This window comes from Globicephala melas, chromosome 16 (assembly GCF_963455315.2).
Source record: "Globicephala melas chromosome 16, mGloMel1.2, whole genome shotgun sequence".
NCBI classification, from domain to species: Eukaryota; Metazoa; Chordata; class Mammalia; order Artiodactyla; family Delphinidae; genus Globicephala; species Globicephala melas.
Genome location: NC_083329.1, coordinates 44,105,762 through 44,121,444, shown reverse-complemented (window position 1 = coordinate 44,121,444; position 15,683 = coordinate 44,105,762). Strand labels below are relative to the sequence as shown.

The following is a 15,683-nucleotide window of genomic DNA, read 5'->3' as shown; positions in this document are numbered from 1 at the left end:
GTATAGAATACCTAAACACACAAGAGACCATTCATGCAAGATATCTCACTCCTTGGTATAGTAACGCATACAATCCAAAATGATTACACTGTCATCACATCTAGGGCTTTCTGCAACTACAAGGTAGTGGTTGTAGAAAGCATGGACCTCAGTATCAGCTGCGGGCCCAGCCATCACCTTCTTCTATACGTTTTCTTTTTGCATTTTTACTTCATTTTTCTTAATTCTGCTGTTATTACCGTTTCTTAGCAAAACTGGTAAAAACAAAATTGTAATCACTGAACATAGCACTCCTCTGGTAATCAAGGCATTTAAAACTTTCAATCTTGTGGGACAAAGAAAGCACTGTTGACAAACAGGGTAATCAAAAATTTTCCTGGCATAAAACCCCACAACTTTCTTAATCAGGTCATTATAAGAGTTCATATGAAGTTTGTTTCAAAGCTACCTGAGAAAATTCTGGTTCTGGAGTGGCGTGAATAGCCCAGCAAGTTCCCTATGATTTCATTCCACTCACTGACTACCCACAAGGATTGAACTGTGTGACATCAATGACAGAACCTAGCACGAGTTCTACTCTCATTAATGACATCTTTGCAGTAACACCATCTTTCACGTAAAATTAGTCCATAACTTCTGGGTCAAGCTCACTCATCAGTATTTCCTGGGTTTGATCTAGCTGACTGATTACCCAGCTCTCTGGAAAATCCAGAGTATACCACTATGAACAGTCAGAGTTCATCCGTCCTATAAAATATGCTGTTCCATTGGGAAAAATTATATTAAGAAACTATTTCTTCCTGGAAATTCCAGTGTGGGTTCCCTTGGTGAGAAAGCTTCATGAAATTCTTAGGAGAATAAAAGAAGCTTTGAATTGAATCGAAACCGTTGTAATTTCTAGCAAGCTTCAACAGGGGAACCAGTGCTTTCAGCAGAAGGTGGTACCACACATCTTCAAAATGAAACATCTCTTGGAGACAAAAATGTTATTCTCACTGAACACATAAGCTTCCTGCTTGTCAGTTTTTGCCACACTCATGACTGACCACTAAACATCCTTCAAAAGTATGTCCCACTGGGATCATGGGGTGGTTTGAAGATTCCCCAGATCCTTGGTTTGTGACAGGTTGCTGCCAGGAGAACTAGAAGTCCAGCAGCTTCTTGCTTCCTTCGGAAAAAAAATGTGCAGCTTCCATCACCAGGAGATTAGCAAATAATTAACAACCACAGAAAATCAACTAAATCTCTTCTCCCATTGCTGCCAGTGCCACCAATTACTCCAACTGTGTTACCAAAGTTCAGCCTCCTTTTCTGCTTTAATTTTATATTGACTCTTTTTTAAGGAAAGCATTAATAAAATTTACCAGGCCTTTTTTGTTTCTGGAGTGCAGAGAGAGACGAAAGTTGATGACGAGTTTGCTGGAAACAGAGGCAGATAAAATTCAGTGTCTCAGAGTCCCCTGTTTGCCATCAGAGGGAGTAGAGACAGCAGCTAGCTAAGTGAACAGCCTGTAATAGGGGCGGAGCGGGTGCGCAGCCGTTAGTGCAACCATTAGTGTGCCACCGTTAGCGCGAGACCCGTAGGGCAGTGGTTAGAGGTCCCGCTCTGCCAACAGTCAGCCTGGCAGTGGTCCTCGCGGCGGCAAGTACAGTGAGAAGCAGGTCACAGCCTTCTCCCTGGGGCCCTCCAGGCCCTCTGGCCTCAGGCCAGCAGGTGAGCTGCGGGCCCAGGGACAGGCTGAGGGCTGTGTCCTGCAGAGCTCCAGAGTCCTCGCCAGGGCCGCCCACTGGCTGGGCCCAGACCTTGAAGCAGCCCGGAACCTCTCCCCCATCCCCACCTCCAGGACCTAATGGCAGCAGCAGTCTCCATGGGTCACAGTCCGTGGAGGCCTCAGCAACTGGACTACATGGGCACTGCCATTAGGGTAATAGCTTCAGTCTCTCCATTCAAGTTGCAAAAATTGGTCCAGCTTAGATCAGTTGTCTACCGCTAGGAGGTGGCCAGAGGTCAGGGTTAAGTTGCAAAGACACTGCACATCATTACCTCAGATCCACCTCTGTAGTTGGGCAACTGTTCTCAAAAAAGGGCAATTGTTGTGAGCTGGGAATTAACCTGATTGGTGTTTGCTACAATATGTATTTCTATTGCTCCTATACAAATGATTCTCTCCGGTTTAAATGAAAACCCTGAGGGCTGGTCCTGGGGCCTGGCTCCCTCAGTGATGATAGCTGGGCAGGGTCTGGAGACCTGGCCCTGAGGGTGCTTCCAGCTGAGATCTGCCTCTTCAGCCGGACCTGGGCACTGGCAGGAGGACCCAGACTGGATGCTGGACGAACGCTCCCAGGCAGGGTAACCAGACGTGCAGGGACCCCTTCCTCTTAGCCAGGGCCTGGACCTCAGAGGATGAAAGTTGAGCCTTGGGACCTTGCCCTTTCTTGTCAGAACAGAGAATAACATTTGTTTTGGTGGAGGTTTACAGGAACATCATGACCTGACCATGACCTGACCTCAAGAACAGAGGATCTGACACCAAGAAGTCTGCAACAACTGACCACGCCCCTCCTTCACCTTTCCTGTAAAAGGGCTTTGATGAAAGCTTTCGAGGAGTTCAGGGTTTTTAAGGCATGAGCCACCCGTCTCCTTGCATGGCCCTGCAATAAACCTTTCTCTGTTCCAAACTCTGAAGTTTTGGTATTGTTTGGCCTCACCGTGCGTCGGGCACACAGACTTGCATTCAATAACACATCCAAGGTCACACAGAGATTTTGTACTGGGCCTAGAACAAGGGTCTTCTCATTCCCAGTTCATCCTCCCTCACCACCAGAGCATAAGGTATCCCTATTCCTGAAGGTAATACCCTTTCAAACACCAACAGTATACAACTGAACATGGCCTGGTGACACCTTGTTATACCTTGTTCACACTCACCCATGCAGAGTGGATGGAAAGCAACAAGATACCTGCTCCTGTCTGATTGTGACGTTGGACAATCAGACAATCGGAATCCTTACCTGTGAGGAGTAGACCTCCTTTCTGACCTCAAAGAGATCTTCATTTTCTGAGACTTTCTACCCCATGTCCCATCCATAGTCAATCCCTCTCCTTTTTATTCCCAAAATGAGCAGCTCCAGAATAAAGGAAGGAGTCAGTGCACAGGGTTGTGTGCGTTGAGAGGGATCAGGGAATGGTGGAGAGTAAACGGTGTGAGGAAGGAAAATCAGGCAGACCTCAGAGGTTGCCCTCCTTCCCCTGGGCGGAGAGACTGGCCAGGATGGCAGCACACTGGGGGTCCCAAGTGCACCCTGGAGCAGAACGGAAACGACGCGGGGATCTCCCAATGCCTTCCTTTTGCTCTTAAGTCTCCCCACCCTACATGTCCACATCTCAAAACTCAGCAGTCCCTAGCACAGCGTAGGCTCTTCATGACAGGTTGTGCTTGGCCTTTCCACAGAGCTGTAGGATACAGACGCCCCGATGCCTCTCCGGGGTCAGAGTACCTACCGGGCCTGTCTCAGGAATACGAGGTGCTGCTGTGAAACACACAGTGCTCTACAAATGCAAGGATGTTGTTACAGAAGGATATTGAGGGTTAAGGAATGAAAGGGTAGCCTGCTAGAATATTTTAAAGCGCGCGTACAAACATCCATGAGGCTGGTGCTTGCAGGGAGGGAACGGCCACAGCCATGCTTGTGAGGCCTTGACTTTGACCCTTTCTGGAGCCCACTAGGCCTCGCAGACATCAGGGTGCTCTCCTTCCTCCCTCCTCCCTCCCTGACCAGTCCAGTCATTCTTGGTCCCCTCCCTTCACCCAGGCCATGCACAGCACACAGGGCCTCTGCGGGTTGGAAGGGTCTGCCGGGCCTGAGACTTCCAGACTCTGTGGAACAACGCCTGTCCTCCTCAGACGGGCAGGATAGACCCCGACACTGCAGGGAAACCAGTGTGTGTGTCTCCCGGAAGTGAGGACTTGGTGCCCCCAAACAAGAAGAGTCAGTCAAGATGTCTCTCCTTGCCCAGGTTTTTATGGGCATCTCAGGGCAGAGAAGAGGGCTGGGGGTGTAACATGTCTCTCTCTGTTTCTCTGATTAGCCTCCTACACTCCCTGATGAGGACTGGAGTGAGGGGAGGGGAGGAGTACAGGGCCGAAGAGGTGAGACTGTGCTTTTCAGGAATTTACTGCAGCCTCTTTTGTTTTGCCAGAAATAAGTTTAATCAATTTCGCCCTTTTTTTTCTTTTAAGGAAAATCCTCCCATGAGAGATTTTACAAGACCTGGCATGTGAAGGTTTGCTCTTTGATTCCTTTAAAAGGTATTCACCCCAGTGCACAACTTCATTCTCTCTAATATTTCCATCAAGTAATTAACAAATGACAAACAAATCCAAAGAGATGGTGAATCATTACATCTTCCAAATGCTGGTGTCTGGGACACCTGAGGCCCCCTTTGTACACTTTGGGTTTCAGTAGTGCCAGAAGTAGACCTTGATCTATTGTTTTTTTAATTTATTTATTTTGGCCTGCATTGGGTCTTTGCTGCGTGCGGGCTTTCTCTCTAGTCGCGGTGAGTGGGGGCTACTCTTTGTTGCGGTGCGCAGGCTTCTCACTGCAGTGGCTTCTCTTGTTGCGGAGCATGGGCTCTAGGTGTGTGGGCTTCAGTAGTTGTGGATCGTGGGCACTAGAGCGCAGGCTCAGTAGTTGTGGCACACGGGCTTAGTTGCTCCACAGCATGTGGGATCCTCCCGGACTAGGGCTCGAACCCATGTCCCCTGCATTGGCAGGCAGATTCTTAACCACTGCGCCACCAGGGAAGTCCCAGATCTATTGTTTTTAAATCAAGTAATCTAGGTTTTTAAAAAATAATTCAAAGTAGACAGAAAAAAATCTTGCATAATCATTTTGTAGTAGTATCCCTGCCAAGTCAGTGGGCAATGACAGCTTCCCAGGGCTCTTATCTGCCCAAAATTACTCTTACCTATCCCAAATTAAAGGAAGTTTCCATTTCAGCAAGTTGGAACAATTCAGAGAAGAAGCAATGACCTGAGCTTTGGCAAAGAAAATTAGAAGTGGGTCCTTCTTCATTTCTTCTTTTAACCAACGTTCTCTTCCCCTTTGGATTTTATAAGAGCCACACACCACTCCAGAGATCCCAAGCCAATCTCCACTTATTTATGGGAGAAAGACAGAATCAACCACATGATGGAGAAAATCTCAAATGTCCCTTACTTCTGTTCAAGTACACATGAAGCTCCTTCAAGGTCCATACACTGTGCCAAACCCAAGGTTGGGGATGGGAAGGAGGAAGTCAGATATGGATAACAACAAGGTCTTCCTTCTAAGAGCTCAGCAGTCCAGTGAGAAAGCAAGCACAAGATACAAGGTCCAGGACTTCCCTGGCGGCACAGTGGTTAAGAATCCACCTGCCAATGCAGGGGACATGGGTTCGAGCCCTGGTCTGGGAAGATTCCACATGCCGCGGAGCAACAAAGCCTGTGTGCCACAACTATTGAGCCTGCGCTCTAGAATCCATGAGCCACAACTACTGAACCCGCGTGCCACAACTACTGAAGCCCACGCACCTAGAGCCTGTGCTCCTTAACAAGAGAAGCCACTGCAATAAGAAGTCTGTGCACCACAATGAAGAGTAACCCCCACTCGATGAAACTAGAGAAAAGCCTGAGCGCAGCAGCAAAGACCCAATGCAGCCAAAAATAAATAAATTAATTAATTATTTTAAAAAGATACAAGGTCCACTGGGATGTGGACAAAAAATTATGGGCATCTATGGGGGGGTGACTGATAAGATCTGGAAAAGCTGTTCGGGGAGGTGGGATTAGAGCTGAGCCACTCAGCAGTGAGATGGTAGACTGGGGAAAAACATTTGCATGGAAGTAAAATAGAATAAACCAATGCAGTAGAAATGTGGGGTGTAGAAATACTGAAATGTCCATAGCTCAGGAAGCAATGGTTTCCAACCAGCATCACTGACTATCACTCCATCCTTAGGTCTGGGGCATCTAGAAAGAACACCAAATTTACCAGCAACTATGATCCTTCTAGGCTCCGCTTACTGCACTGCTGATCTGAAAGTACCTGCAAGCTTCATCTGACCACTTAAAAAGCAATTTTCAGGCCCATGTCAGTGGCTCAATGGAGATATTGCAACATAGACTGCTTCTTCCTGAAGTCAGAGAAAGTTCGGCGCCAAGTAATGAATTGCAAAGGGAAGGTGCACTGATGCAGACAGAGATGCCTAAACAAAGGTACCTGCTAGAGGCTCTCCAGGTCTTCCACGGGTGTTTCTGCGAGGCTGCAGGTTTGCCGTGGGGCTCTTGCATCCAGAACTGCTCTTGATAAGAGTTTTCTCCCTATGAGGAAAACATGATAAAAGACTACTGTAATTCCTATTTTTAAGTAAAGCAAACATAGTAAAATAAGTTCTCACATAATTTATGATAAAGTAGAATTGGTGAAACAGAAATTCATGAGCTATATGAGTAAGAAAGTTTACTGATTGTAATTTTGTCCCACCCAAAGTTTTCTCTTATTTTCAAGTAGTGGGCAATTTCTCTAGTGATTTCCAAAATGCTATCTCAGTTAGCTAAGTTTTGTTCAGTATAGCAACATTTTAATGCTGTATTCTTTAATTTTTTAATTTTTAATTCTTAAGGTATATTTTAAAATTTTTACATGTATTGCTAAATAAACAGTATATTTAAGAATAATTTATACTGGGGCTTCCCTGGTAGCTCAGTGCTTAAGAATCCGCCTGCCAATGCAGAGGACATGGGTTCGTGCCGTGGTCCAGGAAGATCCAACATGTCACAGAGCAACTAAGACCATGTGCCACAACTACTGAGCCTGCGCTCTAAAGCCCGCGAGCCACAACTACTGAGCCCACATGCCACAACTATTGAAGCCCATGCGCCTAGAGCCCATGCTCCACAACGAGAAGCCACTGCAATAAGAAGCCTGCACACTGCAAGGAAGAGTAGCACCCACTCACTGCAACTAAAGAAAAAGGCCGTGTGCAGCAATGAAGACCCAACGCAGCCAAAAATAAATTAATTAATTCATTTAAAAAATGATTTATATCAGTAACTAGGGTGATGATTAGTTGGAGAAAGAATATTTACTAGTGCTGTATTCATGACTATCAGTGTTTGAACAACTAACTTTAATGTCTTATGTTATTAGGTTAGATGGATTAATTTTACAAGAAACAATGTATAAAACACATCATTGCACAAAAACAAAGGATCATGAGAGATTACTACAAGCAACTATATGCCAATAAAATGGACAACCTGGAAGAAATGGACAAACTCTAAGAAATGCACAAACTTCTGAGACTGAACCAGGAAGAAATAGAAAATATGAACAGACCAATCACAAGCACTGAAATTGAAACTGTGATTCAAAATCTTGCAACAAACAAAAGCCCAGGACCAGATGGATTCACACATGAATTCCATCAAACATTTGGAGAAGAGCTAACACCTATCTTTCTCAAACTCTTCCAACATATAGCAGAGGGAGGAACACTCCCAAACACATTCTACGAGGCCACCATCACCCTGATACCAAAACCAGACAAAGATGTTACAAAGAAAGAAAACTACAGACCAATACCACTGACGAACATAGACGCAAAAATCCCCAACAAAATACTAGCAAACAGAATCCAACAGCACATTAAAAGTATCATACACCTTGATCAAGTAGGGTTTATCCCAGGAATGCAAGGATTCTTCAATATATGCAAATCAATCAATGTGATACACCATATTAACAAATTGAAGGAGAAAAAGCATATGATCATCTCAATAGATGCAGAGAAAGCTTTCGACAAAATTCAACAGCCATTTATGATAAAAACCCTCCAGGAAGTAGGCATAAAGGGAACTTACCTCATTATAATAAAGGCCATATATGACAAACCCACAGCCAACATCGTCCTCAATGGTGAAAAACTGAAACCATTTCTGCTAAGATCAGGAACAAGACAAGGTTGTTCACTCTCACCACTATCATTCAACATAGTTTTGGAAGTTTTAGCCACAGCAATCAGAGAAGAAAAGGAAATAAAAGGAATACAAATCGGGAAAGAAGAAGTAAAGCTGTCACTGTTTGCAGATGACATGATACTATACATAGAGAATCCTAAAGATGCTATCAGAAAACTACTAGAGCTCATCAATGAATTTGGTAAAGTAGCAGGATACAAAATTAATGCACAGAAATCTACTGCATTCCTATATACTAATGATGAAAAATCTGAAAGTGATATCAAGAAAACACTCCCATTTACCACTGCAACAAAAAGAATAAAATACCTAGGAATAATCCTACCTAAGGAGACAAAAGACCTGTATGCAGAAAATTATAAGACACTGATGGAGGAAATTAAAGATGATACAAATAGATGGAGAGATATACCATGTTCTTGGATTGGAAGAATAAACATTGTGAAAATGACTATACTACCCAAAGCAATCTACAGTTTCAAGGCAATCCCTATCAAACTACCACAGGCATTTTTCACAGAAGTAGAACAAAAAATTTCATAATTTGTATGGAAACACAAAAGACCCCAAATAGCCAAAGCAATCTTGAGAAGGAAAAAAGGAGCTGGAGGAATCAGGCTCCCGCACTTCAGACTATACTACAAAGCTACAGTCATCAAGACAGTATGGTATGGGCACAAAAACAGAAAGACAGATCAATGGAACAGGATAGAAAGCCCAGAGATAAGCCCACGCACATATGGTCACCTTATCTTTGATAAAGGAGGCAAGAATATACAATGGAGAAAAGACAACTTCTTCAATAAGTGGTGCTGGGAAAACTGGACAGCTACATGTAAAAGGATGAAATTAGAACATTCCCTAACACCACACACAAAAATAAGCTCAAAATGGATTAAAGACCTAAATGTAAGGCCAGAAACTATCAAACTCTTAGAGGAAAACATAGGCAGAACACTCTATGACATAAATCACAGCAAGATCCTTTTTGACCCAGCTCCTAAAGAAATGGAAATAAAAACAAAAATAAACAAATGGGACCTAATGAAACTTAAAAGCTTTTGTACAGCAAAGGAAACCATAAACAAGACGAAAAGACAACCCTCAGAATGGGAGTAAATATTTGCAAATGAAGCAACTGCCAAAGGATTAATCTCCAAAATTTACAAGCAGCTCATGCAGCTCAGTATCAAAAAACCAAAACAACCCAATCCAAAAATGGGCAGAAGACCTAAATAGACATTTCTCCAAAGAAGATATACAGATTGCCCACAAACACATGAAAGAATGCTCAACATCACTAATCATTAGAGAAATGCAAATCAAAACTACAATGCGATATCATCTCACACTGGCCAGAATGGCCATCATCAAAAAAATCTACAAACAATAAATACTGGAGAGGTGTGGAGAAAAGGGAACCCTCCTGCACTGCTGGTGGTAAGGGAAATTGATACAGCCACCTGGAGAACAGTATGGAGGTTCCTTAAAAAACTAAAAATAAAACTACCATACGACCCAGCAATCCCACTACTGGGCATATACCCTGAGAAAACCATAATTCAAAAAGAGTCATGTACCACAATGTTCACTGCAGCTCTATTTACAATAGCCAGGACATGGAAGCAACCTAAGTGTCCATCGACAGATGAACGGATAAAGAAGATGTGGCACATACATACAATGGAATATTACTGGCCATAAAAGGAAACGAAATTGAGTTATTTGTAGTGAGGTGGATGGACCTAGAGTCTGTCATACAGAGTGAAGTTAAATCAGAAAGAGAAAAACAAATACCTTATGCTAACACATATATAATGAATCTAAAAAAAAAAAATGGTTTTGAAGAGCCTAGGGGCAGGACAGGAATAAAGACACAGACATAGAGAATGGACTTGAGTGACTTGAATGGACTCACAGTGTTACAAGGATATAGGCCCCATCAGTAGTCCTGACCCACTAACATTAGCATGAGGCTTCTGTACCAGCTATAGGGTGGCTACTGCACTCCTAGGCACTCTGGCCATATTGCAAGATGGAAGAAGGATGATGGATGATGGGTGGTGAAGGGCAGAGAGCCAAAGGCACAAGACAGCCTTGTCTGATAATCAAGAAAATCTTTGCTTTTGCTTTAAGCTCCACTTGTTTCTATTTAAACAGCCAAAATTGGGTCATATGTCCACCCAGAGCTATCGGGGCACCTGTAGAGTTGAATACTTTTCAGTAGGAATTGACATACCACGGTTCTACTAGTAAGGAAGCAGAAGGGAATAGAAATATTGGGTAAGCAATTGGCCATTTCTGCCACATTGTCATGGTTTTTATCGTTTCTGTGGTAGAAACTGAAACTGCATGGTACAAGTTACTATCACTTTCCTCCACTTTGGGTGCACAGGAAGGATACGCCCACACTCCCTTGAAGCCAGGCACAGCCACATGCCTACTTGCAGCTCAGGAAGTCTGAGCAGAAGTGACATGTGTAGCACCCAGGCCAAAGCACTGAGCTGCAGTACATGACTCTAAGGCCTCTTTCCCTGCCGCAAGAACCTTGGAGGTAAGGGTCGAATCGAGAAGGAGTAGTCAGAGTGGTAACTGTGAGCAGAGCTCTCTGACAACCTGCACTAGATGTGGTACTTGGGCAATAAGTAAAGCTTTGGTCTTTTAAGTCACTAGGATTTGGGACTGGTATGTTACCATAAAACCTAGCCTATCCTGATGCACAAACTGATAGCTATTTGTCTTGTGCTCTCAATTAAACATTTTGTTTGTTTAATAAATAGGTGGGAGTACATTAAAATGTAGTGTATGTACATTTAACAAGCCAGTACCATTTCTTTAAATATAAAGAGTTAAAAATTAGACAATCTACCTTTTTTGAACATGATCTACCTTTTTAGAATGTTAGCAGTTTGGATGCGATGATAATCTATAGATACTTGAAGAGGAACACATAGGCTTCGAAGAGTTAAACTGGCTCATTGAAGAGGATGTGGAAAGATTTGATCCCCATTAAGGAAGGTCCTTATGGATGGGGGGCAGTTGTCCAAGATAGTGAGGTGGCCCCTTCTCCATCTTAATAATCTCTAACAAAATGATTTTTCACTTTATATTTTGAAATAATTTCAGGCTTACAAAAGTATTGCAACAATAATACAGAGAATTCCCCCTCAGCTTCACTCATACCACACTCTTCTGCTTTTCTTCTAAAGATCTGGAAACTTCTCTGCTTTCTTGGCACATTCATCCTCCTCTTCTTAAACTTGGAATCCTGGAGCTCCTCAAGGCTACCTGTAGGCCCCTCTTCTTCTCCATCTACACTCTTTCATCAGATGAACTGTGTGCACCCAAGGCCTGTTACCACATGGCGTGCCAGGTGACCTGAGCCAGATTTCCACATTTTGTCTGTATATTCTCTTTAACATATCTAGTAATATCCAATTGTGCACATGATATTGGCTGTTAAATGTCTCAAATGTACCTCAAACTAAGGTCCCAAACAGAACTTATTATTTTCACACCCTACCCACGCCTCATCTTCCTGTCTTCTGGTGTTTCACTGGATTTTACTACAATCCATCAAGCAATGCAAGCCAGAATTCTTATAGCCCTATTTGACAACTCTCAATTCATCTGTCATTTCCCACATCAAATATCCCTTTCCTTGGGAAGACTTCCCTGACCAGCCTAACGGACAAATCTAGAACTGTCCATCTCACCTTCACTGCACTTATCACAGTTATGATTTTATAATTATTTGTATGACGACTTAACTAACATCTGTTTCCTCAACTAGACCATAACCTTGTTGAGGGAAGGACTTTGGTTCTGTGTAATGTATCCCCACTTCCTAACCCATTGATTCAAACAGTCAGTGCTCAGTTGTGTTTATTGAATGAATATGTGAATGGGAACCTTTCCAACATGTGACTTTGTTCCTCAAAGTTCTGGCTTCCCTTCCTCTCTTTGGTGGATCACTTAAGGGAGCGAAGATCAGTTCACTTCCCCCTTGTTGAATCACCACTAAGTATTCTTAAGAGACTTCATAAGGGCAGACAGATGCAACTTCTCCAGTTTAAGCCAAAACTTTTCTTGTGTTACCAGTATTCCAGAAATTAAGGTCCTCAGACTTGTAAATGACACACAGCACTCATCCTTGTTCAAGCTGACAGTGGGCACAGCAGAGCATGCACACACTTGGAGGAAAAACATCCCAGAAGGAAGGCACAGTAAATGCAAAGGCCCTGAGGCAGGAGCTCACCTGATGTACTGAGAAAGATCAAGGCCATCAGTGTCAGGAGTGGAGTGAATTAGGAGGAAAGTCTTTTACCCTGAGATGAAAAACCCATGTAGGTGTTCAAACAGAGGAGCAGCATGATCCAACTTACACTTTAAAAGAACCTCTGTAGTTACCACATGGAGACCAGACTGGTCACCCATGTAGGGGTGGAAGGCAAGGGAAGAATTAGGAAAACCAAGTGCTACTACCTACTGTCCCCCACTTTCTGATCTGCAGTTGGTGGAAGCTGTTCCCTTGAATGGATCTAGAAAGAGAAGGTTTATGAGAGAATGGGGTGGAAGAAAGGGGTCAGTAAATGATGAGGTGAGCAGTTCTCTGGTCAACACAGAGTGATTCCTATGCAGGACATGACAGGGCTAATCATGGTCTGGGTTTCTGAGCCAGGGCCATTTCTAAAGAAAGGAAGGCAATGTCTTCCTTGAACTAGGCTGTCAGAATTGCTCTGTCTCAGGCTGGAAATGAACAACGTTCAGGTCACTTATGGATGGCCTCCTAGTAAGGCCTTAAGGACTAACTGCAGCTCAGACACATGACTGCTCCATGGCCTGCACAGCCAACCACACAGGGACCGTGAGAGGAGAGGTGATCTCAGGCCCTGCAGCACCAGGCTCCCAAGCTGCTGCCCCTCCCATCCAGTCCTGGGCTCAGACTCCTGCCCACCTCTGCCCGGGATTCTTAGATCAGCTCCTTAGGTCTTCACATAAGATCTTCTCCACCCCCACCTGGATCCCAGCAGGAGGATTTGACTAATTAGCATCTAGCAGGTGTCTGGAAAGAGCTGCAGGGCAGCAGTGAGGTTATGACTGGCACATGCCCCACCCCCACTCCACTACTGAGAAATCCTCCACTTAATTAGGCTGCCAGAAGCATTACTTTTTTATTTTTTTAATTCCCTTGTAGGTTCTGATGGCAGTCATGCTTGTGGAAAGCTCTACGCTCTCCTTCCCACTCCTGCCGCCTCAACAATGTTGCTTCAATTAAAGTTACTGCTGCCGGAAGAGGGGGTTTTTTCTCCTCCAGGCCCACAAGGGCCAGGGCAGGACACAGGCTCCTCCCCAGCCCACAGCCCCGCCCACACTATGGGCAAAGACAACTTGTACTACGGGTGCTTTTATGTACCAGGATTGGTGATTTTTAATATGGTCTGCTGTTTTCTCAACTTTACAATTTTCAGTTAGTTCCAAGGGCTTTTTATCACTTCACTGGTTCCTGGACTAAAGATTTAGAAGGCAGTTTAGATACTTCAAATGGTAGATTTGATCCAGAGATTTATGGTCTTGGGGATAATTGACTCTATAAATTGTGGAATAAAAAGCTTATGCTCATAGAACTGTACAACACAAAGAGTGAACCCTAATATAAGCTATAGACTTTAGTTAATAATAATGTCTCAGTGTTGGTTCATCAGTTGTAACAAATGTACCACACTAATGCGAGATGTTAATAATGGGAGAAACTGGGTGAGGAGGGAGAGGTGGGAACGCTGCGTATCATCTGCTTAATTTTTTGTGAACCTTAAACTTCTCTAAAAAAATTAAAAGTCTCTTAACTAAGAAATAATGTGGGCAGAGTGAGTAGATGAGGGTATCGATTAAACAACATTAGCCAATAGTTGATAATTTTTGAAGCTGAATCATGGTCCACAGATGGGGATTCATTATATTATTATATGTCCACAATAAAAGTTTTTTCAATCTTATGCTATTTTAATAGCATGTCTTTTTCATTATAAAATAATTCACACACATTGTACACATTTGAAAAATATTGGAAAGTACCTATAATGGAGTCATTCAAAAATATCTACTATAACATTTTGGCGAGGACATATATACAAATAACAAAACTGAGATCATACTGAATAAGAAGTTTTAGATCTACCTTTTTTTTAAACTTAGTATTGCACCATAAACATCTTCCCATATCTTAAAATATCTCCAAAAGCATGCTTTTAAATAGTTGCCGTAAGATTTCATAGGGTGGCTGTACTATACACAATCTAGAAATTAAATATGCACCTGAATGGCCCTCATCCCATATGGTTGGGATTGTCAGAGGTGTGAGATCTGCAATGCACGCCTAGTCCTGCCACAGAGCAGTCTGAAGGCGAGAAAGCCATTTGGCCTTAGTCCCCAGCTGGTGGAGAATTTCTCACTCTTCAAGTTGTAAATGCACTTCAAGGCTATTTAACAGCATGGAAGAGGCACTTTTCTTCTTCATCACACAATCTCATGTGGATTTGCTATTTACAAAACAAAAGGCAGGTGGGATTTGAGTGTTTGGAGCCCTGGCATGTGTGCAACTGCTCTCTCTGGTCCAACAAGCCAGAACTCTCTGGGGATGCCCAAGGATAAAGACAGTTCCTGGCACACAATGAAACACTCTGACCCTTTCCTCCTGCTCAAGAAAGCACATCATCAGAGATCAAATGAATGAGAATGGTGTTATGGCAATAAATTTCATTTAGAAACTGTAGCAAGTCCTTGAAATCAACCTCACCCCCAACGACGACTGTCCATCACCTAGAGGGGTGGCCCACAGGCTCCAGGCAGACCCTGCCAGCCCATGCTTGATAGGTCTTCTCAGATAACCACCCAGCTCATGGCATAAAGAATCACAATTAAAGTAGGATTGCAATGGGACCAAACAGCCAAGTAAATAGAATGCACACTGGCCAGAAGGAATTAGGTTTGACTGCAGACCATACAATCAATGAGATTTCCAAATCAGATCTGGAAGAAGCAGGTTCTTACTGCACGAGCCAGTTCTCCTTGAGGCTAAGCAGACACAGGTGCCAGCCCATCTGACCTTTGCCAAAGGTATTTTCTTCCACAAAGCTGGAGAGAAAAGAGAGTTTAAAACTTCAAATTTGAGGAAATGTGTTTTCCAAAATCCAAGTCTCTTGCCAATATATAAGGTCCTTTATCTTGGAGAGTTTATCTAATCAGACAACTGTAACGTGCACGGTGATGTGAACACTGAGAAGCAAAATTAGTCTTTGGGAGGGACTGGCTGTGTTCCCACTGGATCTGCAGGCCATGGGAGGCCCCAGCCTTCACTTGCACTCTGTGTGTCCCTGTGACAGGAAGTCTTTCAGGTCAACTCATCTGGGAAAGAGTAACCGACCGACTGAATTTCTGAGCATCGTTGCATAACAGGGTTTCCAGTGCACCTACAGCGAGGTGCCTACCGTGTGAACTGGCCCCAAGTGAAGAGTCATGTGGACGGCCCTGAAGACCATGAAGTTGAGCGGTGGGGGATTCAGCCAGAGATCCAAGCTGTTGGCTCAGAGAGAAGACAAGAGAAAATGCTCACACAAGAGAAATCACTCCTCCTGACCCAGAGAGAGCAGACAAGAGAAG

At 43.7% G+C, this 15,683-nt stretch overlaps 1 pseudogene; it reads right to left on the bottom strand.

Moving 5' to 3' along the window:
• Positions 1-220: 220 nt before the first annotated feature.
• LOC115845794 (S-adenosylmethionine decarboxylase proenzyme-like) lies at positions 221-1,196 on the bottom strand (annotated as a pseudogene).
• Between the last annotated feature and the right edge of the window lie 14,487 nt (positions 1,197-15,683).